A 16,921-nucleotide genomic window follows, 5' to 3' on the forward strand; every position below is an offset into this window, starting at 1 on the left:
AAGAGGAAGCATTTAGCTGTGGGTCCTGACCAGACAGGCCACAAGTTTTTGAGTTTTTGAGCCTCACTCCAAGATTCATGTATAGTAGGGATATATTAATTTTCTGTTTCAAAAATATGCATTCTAATGTCATTTTTTTCAATTGCAGAGATAAACTCAAAAGATTTCACTTGGCCTGATTAATAATATATATTTATATACTACAAAGGATAAGGAGACTTTAGGAGTCAACCAAGGGGAAAATCTTAAGCTTTTTTAATTTTTTCATTTTAATTTCTTTCTGTATTTTCTGGTTTCAGTTTCTAATGGAAACAGTGAAATGTCATGCGTTTAGATAAATTTTCTAGGAGTCAGGAGTCGTGGATTCTATTCTTATCTGCTACAAACTTCCTTCATTAAGATGCACAAATCGCTTAAACTTTGTGTGCCTCAGTTTCCCCATTTGTAAAATTGGGATAAAAAGACTTTCCGTCATAGGTGTAATGTGAGGGTTAATTGATGTGTGCAAAGTGCTCTGAGATTCTCAGCTGGAAAGCACAGCAGAATTACAAGGTTTTATTATTTCTAAACTGAATCTAGGAAGTACTGGAAATCACACAAGAACACCTGCTCTTGTAAGATTTTCAGAGTGATTTCTTGACCAAAGAGGCTTGGATAAATCTCAGATAAGCATCTGAATGTCTGGATGCTTATCCAGGCTGCAAAGAACAAAAAAAAATAGTTTGAACTGCGCTCTTCATCAGCTGCATGCAACTTCTGCGACTTAGTCACAAAGCATGGGAAGCTCAAAACTGATTGCTTGTAAAATGTCAAACCCCTTTCCCTGCTCCTAAAAGATGTAAGGCCATATTATAGAAATAAAATGTAGCTTTCACTACATAAAAAATAATGGTAGTCATGATTTACATTTGGTATATGCAATGCCCTTGATCCAGAAAAATCCTCTGTTTTACACACTGAAATGCAAATCCTTTATCTAGGTATCACTATCCTCCCCACAAAAATGCTGATACCTATATAATGACATTCACTGATAGTAAATTCTATTAAAATGTCTAATGACTGAAAGTTTAGATTATTATTTCAAGTTGAAATGGTAGGGGGAATTTCAGGTAGGCAGAATTCGCTGACTGGTGTAAACATCATCCTGCCTTATTCTTTTGTCCCTCTTGTGGGGTGTAATTTGTACCCTTGCTCATGCTAATGAGCATTTTGTTGCACAAGTAGTCCCACTGATGTCAATGCTAGTCAATGGCACTACTCTTGGATCACCAGCACGAGAGCGACTTTCACAATCTAGCCCTTTGCTTTTGTTGTCCTTTGCTGTGTTATGTTTAATCTTGACGGTAAATATGCCTGAGCCCATGCCTGTCACTTTGTCTCTAAAGACTTGTGTACACCTGAGGTGTCATAGCATCAAGAATAATGAGGATGGAGATGGTGGAGCCAAGTTTGAGCTATTGTGAGATAGTGCTGAAGGGGTTAGTATTGTATAATCCAAGGCCACAACACAGTCTATGCATCCATTCCTTCGCAGCTCAAGTTGTTTATTTGCCCCACTATTTCATCAAACAAATTGAGAAGACATGAAAATCCAGTTGAGAGTTGCACTCCACCACAGGCTTGCCGGCAACTCATGGGGTGCGAGTGCTGCAACTTTATGGATATCTACTGATTACCTAATTAATGCACTTGCTGAAAACTGTGTGGCAACATGGGAATCCAGTCATCATCATGGCAAGGTGGACACAATGATCAACTCTGCCCTTCATATCATCACTGGTGTGGCCTGGCTAAATCCACTCTCCAACCTTCTGGTTGTGGATGGCATTGATCCCCTGGTGATTAGATGTGAATGTAGGGCTGTATTACTGTGCACAGACAACTATCAAGACAGCTTAGTTCACCATTTCTTCTGAAAGCCATATCAAAAATATCAGCTAATGTAAAGACACCCTTTTCTGAAATAGATGAGCCTCTAATACAGTACATCAAGGATGATATTTCTAAGGAACACCAACAATGTTGTTGGATTGATGGTTCATGTCTTGGCAGATAGACAACTTAGATCTGTCTCTCTGGACTAGCTCTCGCATGCCCCTCAGAACAACCATATGAACTGAAAGATCCTTAGTCGTTACAAGAAGATACATTGTGGTCACGGGCAGTTTAACTCACATCTTTACCTATGGAATTTCTTGAGCTCCCTGTCCTGCCTCTGTGGAGCTCAAGAACAAAGAGCATGCTATTTGGTTATGGACTGCCTTTATCATCTTGATGATGGATGAATGTGCTTGATGTCTTTGGATGCAGCTACTGTGATACAGTGGCTACATCACTTACCCAACATATAATTAATTGTTTGTAACATCAGAAGCCATAAGCCATAAGAGGTATGATGTCCTGCACTGGCTGACTGGGCCAGCATCTCCACTGCTATCTCCCTGTGGTGCACCAGCAAAACTTTACTGTAACTCTTCCAAAACAGATCTATTGGTTTGCTCTTGGTGGAATCTGTAGTACCCTTGTGAACACTCCTCCTAAAGCTTTACTGTTTTTCAGTGGTCACATCCTGAACCCCTTCCAGAGGGATGTACCTATGCAATGTACCAACCTACCAGCAGTTTAGTATCTGAGGGGCTGATGTTGTGGAAACTCCACAGACTCAAGAATTTATTTCTGAATGTCTGCCTTCCCATGGCTGTATTTGCTGAAGCCAATAACGTAATCCCAAGAATCTGTATCCCTACAATTTTCACTTTCTAACATTTCTCTCTAGGATGAAAAGTGAAGAGCTGTATGTACTGAACTTGATTCTCTTTGATGTGTCACACTGAAAATGCACAGAGAGTAGACTTAAAAGTTGCCCTTTCAGCAGACTCCCCCTTTAATATAACAAATGTGAGTAACTTTAGGGAAGCTACCCTAGTAAGGACTTAAACTACCTGTTAGGAGAAGCACATAAGAAATTTCCTTGGTTTTGATTATAGAAGATTATATTTAAAGTATCACAGTTGGGTTTAACAGAAGAAACCAGCCCATGATTCAGCCAGGTTTCTGGAGCAACCAAATTAATTGTTTTGATTTGTTCAAAGAACACTCCCTATATGCAGATTCATAACTTTAGGCTACACGCTTTAATTCTCTGTGCCTCAGATCTTATTGGACTGCCACCTAAAGAATAGAAATAGAAATACTTACTTTTCTTTGTAAAACACTTTGAGATCTTTGCATGAGAAGTCAATGTAAGTTATTCATAATTATCAGCTGTGAATATGTAGCAATCTACTACCTGTTTTTTCTAGTAATGAAACAGAATTATAAACGTCACATTACAATGTTTTAATCAGTCTTAAAAGAAGAAAAGTAATATATATATATATATATATACACACACAGTGTGTGTGTGTGTGTGTGTGTGTGTGTATACACATACTCACGTAAATAAATTCGGTTGAACTATACACACACACACACATACACACACCCTGGAAATACAGAATATATAAACCCCAAATAAAGTATTTTATCAGCAGATGTCATTTTAGAAGAAATGTTTTTGCCTTTACTGTGTATTTTTCCCTGAGGAGAAGTTGAAGGTCAAGTTATTAAAAGAGCTAATAAATTACAATATTTGTGTTAGTTAATTAAACCTGTCATATCAAAAATTCATCTGACACTTTGGGTCTTATCCTTTTCTGTCTTCATTTAGGTAACTTGGTGATGATAGTAAAATGGATCTGTAAGTGTCAATTTGAAATTGGTAGGAAAATTAGTATTTACTCAAATTAAAATGGTATTTTTAGTTTTGTAGTCACTCCTTGTAAAGTTAAAAATCAAAATGTACTTTTCTGTCTCTAGTTTGTGGCCCACTTCAGTGTATGTTCTGATCCTTTTGTATTTTTGCTGACAGTTGAATAAAAAAGAAGCAGCAAATTTCAGACACATAGAAACCAATGTTGCCACTCTGTCAGAATGGGTTATGGGTGCCAACAGTGGGGAGTAACAGGAGCATGTTCTGTTGCTAGCAATTCTATATTGTTGTATCCATCACTATTGTGAATAGAAATACTTTTTCCTCATACCAGCTTATGTTAAAAAAAAGTGTTTTTTCCCTCCCCAGAACAGCAGTTCAGAAAACATTGTGTGCGCTTTTCTTTCTGAACACCAGGAATAAGCCATGCCACCTGCAGCTCATTCTTAGACTATGTATACACTGATGCGCATACCCATGATTGTATCTGTTCCCCATAGCCATGCCAAGTGTCTACATTATGCTGTGCTGGGCACTGGTATAGAGCTTTGTGAACACATATACCCATTTCCACACTGCCTCTGTTGTTATGCAACATTAGCACCACCATATCAGAGGTGGTATTCTAGAGTTCTGTGATATTCTAGGATTCACTTTTCTGCATTCTGATGGTACTGTCACCCTCCTTCACACATTTGCCAATGGCAGCTCCTGATCGTGTTGTCCCTTGCTTTGGTTCTCTGTGAAACCTGGTAGAAGACATGGATCAGTGGGATGATTTGTTACTGCTCCTTATTGATGGACTAATGGTTATGCAGTGGAGAAACCAATCGGTGAGATCTGGATGGAATTAGGTCGAATGTTCTGACACATTGAAGATGGCTGATCCTGAGGGTCAATGACAATTCATTCAGCTCCCATTGTACATATGTGGTGAATGCCGGCATTGCCACAGTATGCCCTTGGATGGACCATCAATTCTGGTGCAGGAGAAATGGCACTGGTGTGGTGTGGTCACATCATTCTGGAAACCAGGGATGACCAGTAGTGGCTTCAGAACATTTGAATGAGGAAATAGACCTTCATGGAGCTGTGTGAGGAGATTACAGCAAACCTTCAGCACTAGAACACTTGATTCAGGAAATCCGTACCATTTCAGAAGTGGAGATGCTGTTGCCTTGCAGAAGCTGGCAATACCAGACAACTAGAGGTTCATTGCAAGCTACATTAAGATTAGAAAGTCCACTGTTGGGGGCATGGCTGTGCAGGTTTGCAAGTCAATTAACACTGTGATTTATGCACAGGTGGTTGCCATCAGCAAAGTTCCAGAAATAAGAGCTAGATTTGAGAAGATGGGGTTTCTGAACTGTGCAGAGGCCACTGATGGCACCCATGTCCCAATACTTCACCCACCACAAGGGGCAAGTGAGTGTGGGAACTGAAAATGTTACTATTCACTCACCTTGCAAGGCTTAGTGGATCATAAAGGCAGATTCAGGAATACAAGCATGGTAAATATTGAAAAGGTTCATGATGCCAGAGTGCTGAAGCGATCAGGATTGTTCTTGAAGGAGATTTTATTCTGCAGAATTGATATTCTCCTATGGTGTGTCTGTTCCATGCGAATTGTTATTTTGGGATACCAGCATACCCACTCCTAACTTGGCTCATGAAACTATACCCTGAAATCAGTGATCTCGATACAAAGGAATTCAATTACATACTCAGTAGCTGAAGAATGATCATGGCTGAAATATCATTGGCCCTGCATATGCACCTATCCAGAAATCTATGTGGCAACTGACATTCGTATAATTACCACCTGGTGTGCACTCCATAACGTTTGTGAGGATACAGGGAAGTGCTTCCAACCTGAGTGGGCTCAGGACAAGTCTGGTTTACAAACTGGGCAGGCACACTGATCCTGATTACCAGCAGGCAAGGGAAATCAAGAATTCCTTATGAGCACATATCTTGGAACAGCAGGAAGGCAGCGGATGACATCTGTCTATGCTGAGGGACACTTTCACATCCTGTACGGCTGCTGAAAATGCACGAGGGGACATTGGTACAATACGTGTGTGGCTACATAGCTTTGTGAGGGTTTTGTTCCCTGGTAGCTGCAGGTCATTAGCCATTTGTTCGTGTGACATTGCAGACATTAAAAACAATTTTAACAGGACACCTTCATGTTGGGACTGGGTTTGTGCTGCGCAGGGCAGCAGATGAAGTGTTATATGGTCATTGTGCAAAAAATTTGTCTTCACTGTACACATTTGTTTACAAACCTCTGTTATCTCCAACACTCAATCTTCCTTAAAAACCTTCTGAAAATTTGCTTGGGGGTGAGGTATGCAGCCATACTGTTTTTTGACCATTCATTCAAGGTGTTACCTGGATTTAGTGGCTCTTATAAAGCACTAACCCCTACTATGGTTGAAACTGATTAAGGTGAGGGGGGGGGAAGAGGGGGCTGTTTACGCAGAGAGTAGTGATAGATCCTGTCTTTGCCCAAATTGTTACTGCAGTTATGTTTCAATTTTCTGCATGTGAACTAAGCCATAAAGACATTCAACTCCCTCTTTTCTGTGGTTTAGACTTCTGCTGTGTTGAAGGCTAGCAGAGCTTTCTATTAACACATACACCTCTACCCTGATATAACACAACCCAATATAACAGAAATTCAGATATAACGCGGTAAAGCAGTGCTCCGGGGGACCGGGGCTGCGCACTCCAGTGGATCAAAGCAAGTTTGATATAACACAGTTTCACCTATAATGTGGTAAGATTTTTTGGCTCCTGAGGACAGCGTTATATTGGGGTAGAGGTGTAACACTTACTGCACTTTCCCCATCTCTTCCCTGTATCATTAGGAGTTTGAATATTTCTGAACCTGGGTGGGAAGGAGAATGGGTGGACAGTCAGAAAAGCATTTACAGTATCATGGCATCATTCAATCTAATGAGTACAGCTGGGCTTGACAGAAGCTATCTGAGAGTGTGTCTATACTACAACTAGACATCTGCATCTGGCCATGCCAGTTAAGTTAGGATCTTAGTGCTCAGGCTAAAGAGCTGTTGAATTGTGGTGTATACATCTGGGCTTAAGCAGCAGCCTGAGCTCTTGGATCCTCCCACATCACAGGGCCCTAGAGCCTGGGCCAGCCCAAGCCTGAATGTCCACATTGCAATTAAACAGCCCTTTAGCCTGATCCCCACAAGCCCAGCTCAGCGGGCATGGGCCAGCAGGGGATGTGTAAGTGAGGTGTAGACATACCCTGATTGACTTCACCACCTGCTTAGCTGCAGAAGTCAGCAGGCTGATACTTAAGCTCAGTAGCAGCTCAATCTGCTCCTCACCTGTAGCTATGCTTTATCCTGTCCCTGCCTCTACTGTCTCAAGCCCTGCTTCAGTCCCAGCCTCAATCTCTTCCTGCCCCAGCACCCAGCTCCATCCCAGCTCTGACTCTCAGCTATTCCTCCTGACTATGTCTCTGGTTAACCCTTCAGCTTTGACTTCTCACTCCTAGCTCTGACTCTTTGGCTGTTTTTTGACTGTGACTTTGGTTTAGGCTTTGGCTCCTGGCTCCAATTTTTGACTTTGCTCCAAGACCCTGTCTCAGCTGGTTTTAGCTTTAACTGGTAGGCTGGATTATTGCTCCAACCATTAGGCAAGACTGCTCATGATTGTCACTGACTCTTAGGAAGAAGGGGCTACACACAAGTCAAGGAAAGCATAACATTTATTAGAAATATGAGATGGAAAGTGTAATTGGCAGCATGGTTTTGCTCTCCTGAGTTCAAGGTCCTGCCCATTCAAAGAGAGCAGTAACATTATACTTTTTTTTCCTTTGGAAGAAGCCAAGAAGCCAAGAATGTTACTGAAGAAGGCCTTAATTTTAATATTTTTCAGAATTCTAGAAATGTGAATGTTAAACTATCCCTGGTTCTCAGACAACTTTTGTATCCCATGAGGAAGGAACAGAGGCTAGTAATGGTAAGAAAACTGTAATAATGTTTTAAAAAATGTAAAATGTTTCATACTGTCTCGAGAAAGAGGAGATGGTTCCTTCCATTATACTATGTTGCCAGTTTTCAATTTCCTCTTTAAGAGCTGGCCAACATTTGGTGAACATAGCAATTTACAAGGTACCAGAATGGAAAAAAGAAGTGGCTTTCCACTCCTGTGGAGGAAATCCAGCAACCTACGCCAGAGAGATGTTTCCACTAATGGTCAGCTCTCTCTATATTGCTGAATGGAGGGGTTTGGTCAGCTGTGAAGGTGAGCCAAGCAGATTTGTACAGCCATTGAACCTCAAGACCCAGCTGGAGTTTCTGTTACATCAGAAGTTTGCTAAAATATGCATACAGGATTGGGAGGCAATTTGAGAGGAAACTGAATATATGCTCAGCTAGTATATGGAGTGGACATGGAAAGTGAGATGTGAACCATGAAAACTACCCCCCCTCATGCATCCCTGACAACACCAGAAAAATCTGCCTCTATGCCTGCTTACCAATGGTGAAATGGATAGGGAAAGAAAGAGATGCTGCCCTTTTTATCTGATTCCCTGAAGCTTCAGACTGGCATCACAAACCCTTCACCTCTCTACTGCAAGGGGCACACACTGTGTTTATCCAACAAACAGACTGGCTCCTTCTCCCACTCCAGCATGGCTCGGTGAGGGAAGAGACCAGACACCAGGATGAGAGAGAGTAAAAATGTTGTAAGGACTGCTGTGACTAACTTTTCCTCAGACAACTGAAGAGTTGCGCAGTTGTGTTCTGTTCTTTTAACCTTCCAAGACTTTATACCCACTTCACCTTCCTCCTCCTCCCATTCTGCCTGTCTCCTATTTGTAAAGCAATGGTATGATCAGAGGGTGAGAGACACTCTGAAACTGTGCAATCTTCCATAAGACAAAAGAGAGATGTGACTAACTTTAGATAACCAACTATAAGTTTCCTATTAATGTCCCATTCCCGACTGGGAACCTATCCAACACACTCCTTCTGCCCGCCGGTCCGTGCAACCACAGGATCTTTGCAGCCTGACTGAATGGTTTATCCACAGTATCTGTTTTTAGTAAAGTCCTTTTGCTGAACACATAATAGCAGTTAATCAGAAATGGAAAAAAGGTAATTGATTTATAACCATCTCTTGCTTAAGGACCATTTCAGGGTGGAGTGTAGTGAGGACTGGATAGAGTGGGGAAATTGGAGAAGCTTGGTAAGGGGCTGGATCATGACAATGCCATGGCTTCAGCACTGAAGTTTATACATACCAAAGCATTGCATATTATCCAGGGAGGAAAAGTCAGTGCAAGTCTTTCAAATGCCCTGGATCTTAAAATCAGGAATTTAGCACCAGAGCAAGAGGGGATATTGGCAGGGAGGGTGAGTGCAGGGGGGGTCCATTATAACTTACCAGCCTTGGGTTCTGGTTCCTGCTGGTGTCCTCCTTGAGTTTGTCTAGGATGGGATGAGGCTTCTTCAATCAGCTTCTCCATGTGGAGGTGCAAAATCATATGCTCCTTGTCTTCTGGGTCTTCTGAAGCATACTCCATGGTTCCTGCTGCCAGTTCAGCTTGGTCCTCATTAGCATCCCCTTTGACAATACAGTGGGCAAGGTTGAGGAGGGGATTGAGAGCCACTTCACACTCTGTATTGGAAGCCCTTGACAGGATCTGATCAAGCTCCTCATAGAAGCAGCATGTATGATGAACCCTCTTGGTGTGACTGTTGAGGTCTTTGGCCTTCCTGTACCAGGAGCCTCAAGTGCTTTACGCATTGCCAGCATTGGCCCAGAGTCCAATGAATGCTCACCTGCTCCAGCCTCCATGACATTTCACTGTACTTGTGTTTGTTCCTCCCACTCTGGTTGAAGTGGTGGAGGATGGTGTATTGATCAGCACCCAGATGTGGTAGGTGGGCCAAGCAGCTGCCCTCAGACCTGGATCCATTGTCATTTATATTCATCTATAAACAGTGCATCAGAAAGCTCTTCTGATGTGGTCAGGACAGCATCTTATGACTGGAAAATTGGGGGGACAGGGACCTTTATAGGCTGTGTAAAGGTCAGAAAGAAAAGGGTGCAGTGCATTTTGGGAAAATGTGTGGAGGACTATTAAAACTTGAGACCTGGTACACAACCCATACCCCCATACTCCTGGCCACACTGCAAAGTGGCACAGATATGGGGATATCCCACAGAGGAGGCATGTACTTACCCAAAACCTTCAGGTGTGCTAGTTCCTTGCCCTCTACTCACCTTCTGACACGTGCTTCTGAGGTTTAGATGTGGACAATGGGGACAATGTCATAGCCATGCATATGAACATATGTACAGTCACTAGAGTAGATGTACCTTCAGGTCTGACCTGGATAAATACTTTTACGACACAAGGACTCTCTCCTATTGATAGTAATGCCGCCAGTTAGTTGGCTTACATGTACTGGATTACTGAAAAGCACTTAGCAATGTGTCTTGTTTTCTGTGTTCGCCTACTTCTATTTGTTGTGTCACAGCTGAATGTTCACTTTTATCTCTGGAGCAGAGAGACTTTGATTCTTCTCTCAACTTCAGGTGCCACGTGGATCAAAGACTTTTCCCACAAGGATGCTCATTTGAACCGGCAGAGGGTGATTGACTGACACAAAGCTTATTGTGCCATGGCATTAGCATATTATGAAACCTATTGGCCATATATTTTATTTATTTCCCTTTTTGGTGTTTAAAAAAACCCTTTCATCGTGTCAATCAATCAGTGATTGGAAAAAAGCTGTTGTTTCTCTTTCTGTAAACAAAGAGAGAATTTTTTAAATTTGAGTTGAAGGTATGTATATTAGTATAAAACTATTTTTACAAAAGGCAGAGATGCCAATGTTTCCCATTGCAAGTCAACCTCTCATCTCTTCTTTTCTTTTTCTTTGTGAGCAGGTCACTCAATGAGACCGTTGAAGACCGTTCTCTGGTTAGATCAGGGGTAGGCAATCTATGGCACGTGTGCCGAAGGCGGCACACAAGCTGATTTTCAGCGGCACTCACATTGCCAGGGTCCTGGCCACTAGTCTGAAGGGCTATACATTTTAATTTAATTTTAAATTAAGCTTCTTAAACATTTTTAAACCTTATTTACTTACATACAACAACAGCTTAGTTATATATTATAGACTTATAGAAAGAGACTTTCTAAAATCATTAAAATGTATTACTAGCACGCAAAACCTTAAATTTTAGGGGTTAGATCATTTGGACTTGTCATATTTGTACTTTTGTACTTGAACATATACTTTTGTAGTGACTTAAATTTTGTACAAGGGAGGATGCCAAAGGGTGCAAACTCCCCATAGTACAGAATACCACAAGATGGTGGTACAATGGGATTTTACTATGGGATGACTGTAGCTGTTGGTGGCTATCACTATACATCTGTATTCCATGTTTTCTCCATGGGGTTGCATGTATGGAATTACCATATTCTGTGTTTTCTCAGCTGGGTTTTGTGTGATAGTATATATTTCATTGCACAGGTCTGAGGTATGTACTAGTCTAAATTCTTAAGGTCCCAGAATATAAATAATTCACCCATCCAAAAAAAAAACTTTAAAAAAAGTATTTGTGTTTATGAGGGACGTGAGGAATAGAAATTCCCATTGAAATCAATGGGAGTTTTTCCATTGACCTCAGTGGGCTTTGGATAAGGGCCTAAGAGAACATAACATACAATAAAGCAGACATTTCCCTCTTCTTTAGTCTCTTTTGAAGGCTTATCTTTTTATTTAGCTTTTAAAGTTCCTAATACCAAAAGGATAATATCTGTTTCAGATCTCAAAACAAATGCTCTGCAATGAGAATTAAAAAAACTATCCCACTGGTCTCATTTATATGGTGCAAGATAATTGCTCTTCTGTTTCAAAAAGGAAATAAGCCTTCAATAAAGTAAAGACTTTTAACCCGTATTTCAAAATCACTGAAGTTCAGATTATATGAAAACTCATTCTAATTCTTGCATCAAAGTAGAACCCACCCCAGTTATTCTTGTTTTCTGTAGCCTGGCACAAAAGGTGGATGCAGTTTTATTTGGTCAAACTTTCATAAGATCCTGCAGGAGATTACTGGTGGAGCAGTAATTGCTTCTCACACTGGAGCTCATCCAGTTCCACGTCAGTCAACTGGACTACTCATGTGAGAAATATTGTGGGAGGAATCACATGAGAAATGCATTGAGTTCAGGGGAGTGATCTCAGACTTCAATAGGGGTAGCTAAGAGCTGTATTTGGCCCTCTGTCTTGCTTTGTCTTGTCTTTCTAAGATTGTAATCTCTTTGGGTGGGACCATAAATTAGTCAATATTTGTTAAGTGTGTAAATATACAATATTATATAATAGATTTTTATTACAAATATTATTTATTGATTAATTTCTAAATGAATGAATCAGTGAGTCCTATACTGCAGTAAGCCCTATACTAAAGAAGATAACCCTGTCATTGAAGTCAATGGAAGTTTGTTTTGTTTAGGTAACTGCAGAAGAAGGACCTACAATGTAAAATGAACTGCTTACCAGGGGCTCCTTCACCCACATTAGCAGACGAGAATCCCGTTGCCACAGGAAACACATAAAGGGAAAGCAATAGCTTCTCCTCATGATCACTTTCTCCCCCAATTTTGAAGCTCCCATATAAGCTAATTCCTCTGGGATTAGATCTATATGAGTCAGGGAATGGTAGTCCAGGTACTAAAGAGACAGAGGCCTGAAGATGGTTATTTTCTTTGGGAGCATCCTCTCTCCACCCTATGGGGATTTCTTAGCATATAATACTGATCCTGCCTGTATTGTCTTATGATGTGATCCTCCCTCTTTGTATTGTGAATCCTCCCGAGAGATTTTGTTGCGACTACAGGAAGGGACCACATTAAATCATACTTCCTGAGGAAGCCGTGGTGCCTGGAAAAGTGAGTGACACTGGGAACTATGTGGAGGGCCTAACCAGGTCTGTGAGTTGACAGGCTAATATAGAAGATAATTAGTGAGATAAACCTTATGGAGATTCTAATGAAGTTTCTCTTTCCAACAGTTTCTTCATGGAAAAGGACAGCATAGCTCTGTGTTGTGATTATCAGTTGATATATCTTTCATATGGCAACAAATACACATAGATCTGTCAGTTCAGAGGCAAGATATCTCAGCATTACAGATCTTTTCTTAATGAGTCATTTTAACTCAGTTTCTAAATAACTAGCAGCAAACCTATTCACATATCCTTATAGAAAATGGTAGAAACTCCAGATGGATTTAAACACAGGGGAGATGTTACAATAAAAGATGACATTTAAAACTGGGATAAATATAAGCTAATAGACATACTCAAAAATACTGTGAATTTTATATATGTTCCTGGGTTCTGAGATGTAAGATTTCTCTGAGGTAAAGACTTGGAGTTTTTTCAAGTGACTAGTGATTTTGATCATTTTTGAGACACCTTCCATTGGTCTGCTTTTCAGAAAGTTTAGAGCACAGACTTTCTGAAATCAGACCCCTTTAGGGTACATCAAGTTGAGCACCCAAACTTTGAAACATCCAAAATCACTAGACACTTGTGAAAATGTTGGTTTTAAAAAGTCATTGGGGATACTCAGTAAAGATCTTTGTCCAGGGTGTGTGGCAGCTATTAAAAAAGAAACACAAATATTCTAGCGTTTTTAAAAAAAGAGACAGAAAATAATACAGAAAATATAATAACATTACATCAAATAATGGTAGTTCCTCATCTGAAGTACAGTGTCTATTTCCAGCCATTTTACCATACAGAAAATATAGTGGTGATTGAAAAGATCCAGAGAAGGGCGACAAAGCATGATAGATGCATACTGGGACTTAAGTATAATGAGCGACTGCAAAGGCTAGCCTCAAAAAAAGTTATACAGGGCTTGATTGAAATATTTTATTGTATGAAGTGTGTATTGAACATGGATCAGTCCCAGCATTTTCCCTGCCACATAGTACAAAAACAGCCACACTTGATGAAATGACAGGATAAGTGAAAAGGAAAATTTTCTTTTTGCAGAATATAGTTTGCCTATAGAGATAACTGCTTCAGGATATCATCAAGACAAAAAGATGGCTGTTCTTTAAAAGGAGTGACTAATATGCTAAGCTCTAATAACATTTATGGCTATGCAAACAAAGATAATGATAAGAGTAATGTAATCTTGTTCTCCAGGCTATAAAATGGTATCCTGTGACAAAAAGCAAAGATTTTCCCCCTCATGAGGTAACAGTACTGCATAAGTAACATGAGGCAATAGCTATTGCTATATAACTGACTAGTTAGACCAGTGTTACAATTCAGTGTGGAAAATACTATGCTTTTACAATATATAAACAATTATATGCTCAGGTTTTGCATATTCTAGCACAATTGATCCCATTTTCTGCCAGTTGTATTTGCAAGTATTCACTGCGTAGTATAAATGAATAATTTTCAGCCTATATGTTGTTAATGAAATTTTCACTTTTGCTATTTGTTGATGTTTAATGTGGGTCACCTAAGTCACACGGTATAATTTTTGATTCCTGATTTTTTTTTTATCTGTTTGGAAAAGAAAGCAGCGTACCCACAAATTGAACGAGAGAGATCCATGGAGATTATGCAACTGGAACAATAGCCATTCTGGCCACATGCTGGTGAGCCCTGAGCAGCCTTTGTTTTTCATTACTACTTGAATTCTGGTTGGCTTCACTTCGTATCTGTGTTTAGAAGTATATTGCACATCATTCTGAATACTATCCAGTAAGATTAGTTGATATGATTTATAGTTAAAGTTTCATCAAAATGCTTGTCTGACACCAATAAGTATGTATCCCACTTTCTGTATTTTTGTACAGAATTTAGTCTGGCTCCTCCAGACACAGTTTAATTTTCTGGTTTATCAGATCAATTTGTCACAAAGACCAGAAATAGGTGAAGGAGCATATCATCAATTCCTATTGTGTACAGGACTGGATAACACTGAAATTGCTTTAAGTTAGAACTCAGTGTTTATTGGTGGGGAAGAGAGAGATCTATTACATACAGCAATTTTTAGTCACTGAGTTATAGCTGGAGCATGCAGAAATACTAGCAGGACTATGCTAGGCTACAGATAAAGCGTATGGACTAAAGCCTGGAATAAACCAACTGTAATCTCATTTCTCCCTCCTTTATTTTAGAGCACTAACAGCCAGGAATTATCAATATTCTTTTTCTTCCCATAAGTGTGTGTGTTTGTTTGTGTTTTGTTTTGTTTTTTTATTCTGGGTTTGAGCTTCTGATCTCTTCAGATATTGGCAGTAGTAGTCCACGGAGGGCAGCACTATCAGGATCTGATGCACATGGTGCAGATACTGTGCGCAAACTGAGAAATCCTTATGGATTGTGTTATTAGTAAACTGCTTTCCAGCAGAGAAAGAGAGACAATGAAGTTGGTTCATTTCCATCAAGGCGCCATCCAACTCTTACAGCCTCAGGGAAGTAGAAACATATTTTAAATGTAACTCAAAGATGCATTTCCTTGTATTGTAGTTGGACAGTGTTTTATTTTCCCTTCATAATACATGCATGAAATGAATGATTAATAGCAATTACCTAATCAAGTACACTGCATACACTGAAGCTTTAGCTATGAATGGCAATATATTAATAGTATTTTTTTTTATCTGGAGAGTGTATGAGGACATAAACAGCTTGCAAATATAAATCAGCTCTACAACTTCAGGCTGATGCATTTACTGATTCACAAAACCACATAGTTCAGTGTTTACTCCCCAGAAATAAACAAGTCTTGTTGTGGAATTCCAAAAAAATAGAATGTATTTTAAACATTTAAAATTCAGATACACTTTGGAATATTGTCTGGGACCAGCCCATATAATGTAAGTTTAGATTGTGGCATAAAGCAACATATAAAGTAGTAACTGGAGATATACCAATCTCCTAGAACTGGAAGAGACCTTGAAAGGTCATCAAGTCCAGCCCCTTGCCTTCACTAGCAAGACCAAGTACTGATTTTTGCCTCAGATCCCAAAGTGGCCCCTTTAAGGATTGAACTCACAACCCTGGGTTTAACAGGCTAGTGCTCAAACCACTGAGCTATCCCTCCCCCCATACAGTAGGAAAGGACAGAAAGAGACAGGATACTTCTTGGAATACTCCTCTTGCACAGAGGGAAGGCCAATCTGTAAGACCACGTTAAAGGACAGAACATATCTCCCCTTCCCAGATGTAGCAGCTGGTGAGGTGTAGAGAATGTGGGTATCCATAGCTCCCTCAGTCCCCACACCTGTTCAAGTCATTTGCTCCCATGAATCTCTGCTTGGTACCAAACCCAGCTCTCCCCTGAGGGTGGGGTCTGAAATTCTGTCTGGCCTTTGGAAGGTCACATAAGGGGGAATGTTTCTTCTTGCCCCCACAGCACAGTTGCATATCTGGTCATGATCCAGCTTTTGCCCTGAGCCTACATCTTTCCAGTCTATTGGAATTTTGTGTCTGCAAGGAATGCAAGATTAGACCATATGTGTGTTAAAAGCTACTGTTCTTTTCAGTTCAATGGGCCAGCAAACCCTCTCTATCCTCTTTTGTATTTCTGCATGAACATCTTTTCACTATGGGTGAGGTGAGGGAGGGGTGGCTAACTATCCTACAGCTACGTGAATATGGGAGGTCTCAAGCAGTCAGACAAGAAATAGCAGATGGGGTGGTTTAAGAAAGTATATGAAGCTGGTCAAACTCAATCTGAGGTAGAGAAGGGAGGTGGATTGGATTTCACATATCACTTTGCATCAACACCTGGAAAACAGTAATCCGACTCTGTGCGTGATGAAGCCAATTCAGCACTTGAGTGAGTAGGTGCAGCTCCCAGTAAATTCAACAAGAGTGGTACCTGTTTACACAATGTCTGATATTGGCTCAATATCTATGAAGACAGAACACATAGTTAGTTTCAATATCAATGTTAATTATTATACCTTAAAGATGTTGCTATAGTTTTTTTTAGCATCATGTAGATATCAACAAGAATCACACTGTGTGTGTGTGTGTGTGTGTGTGTGTGTGTGTGTGTGTGTGAAAAAGAGAGAGAGAGAATGAAGCCTAGATGGGAGGTTTAATGTTGATGGGGAAAAATAA

At 40.3% G+C, this 16,921-nt stretch overlaps 1 pseudogene; it reads right to left on the bottom strand.

Moving 5' to 3' along the window:
• Positions 1-564: 564 nt before the first annotated feature.
• Positions 565-16,921, bottom strand: part of LOC142046758 (uncharacterized) — a 52,816-nt pseudogene continuing 36,459 nt past the window's right edge.

Source organism: Chelonoidis abingdonii, chromosome 1 (assembly GCF_003597395.2).
Source record: "Chelonoidis abingdonii isolate Lonesome George chromosome 1, CheloAbing_2.0, whole genome shotgun sequence".
NCBI classification, from domain to species: Eukaryota; Metazoa; Chordata; order Testudines; family Testudinidae; genus Chelonoidis; species Chelonoidis abingdonii.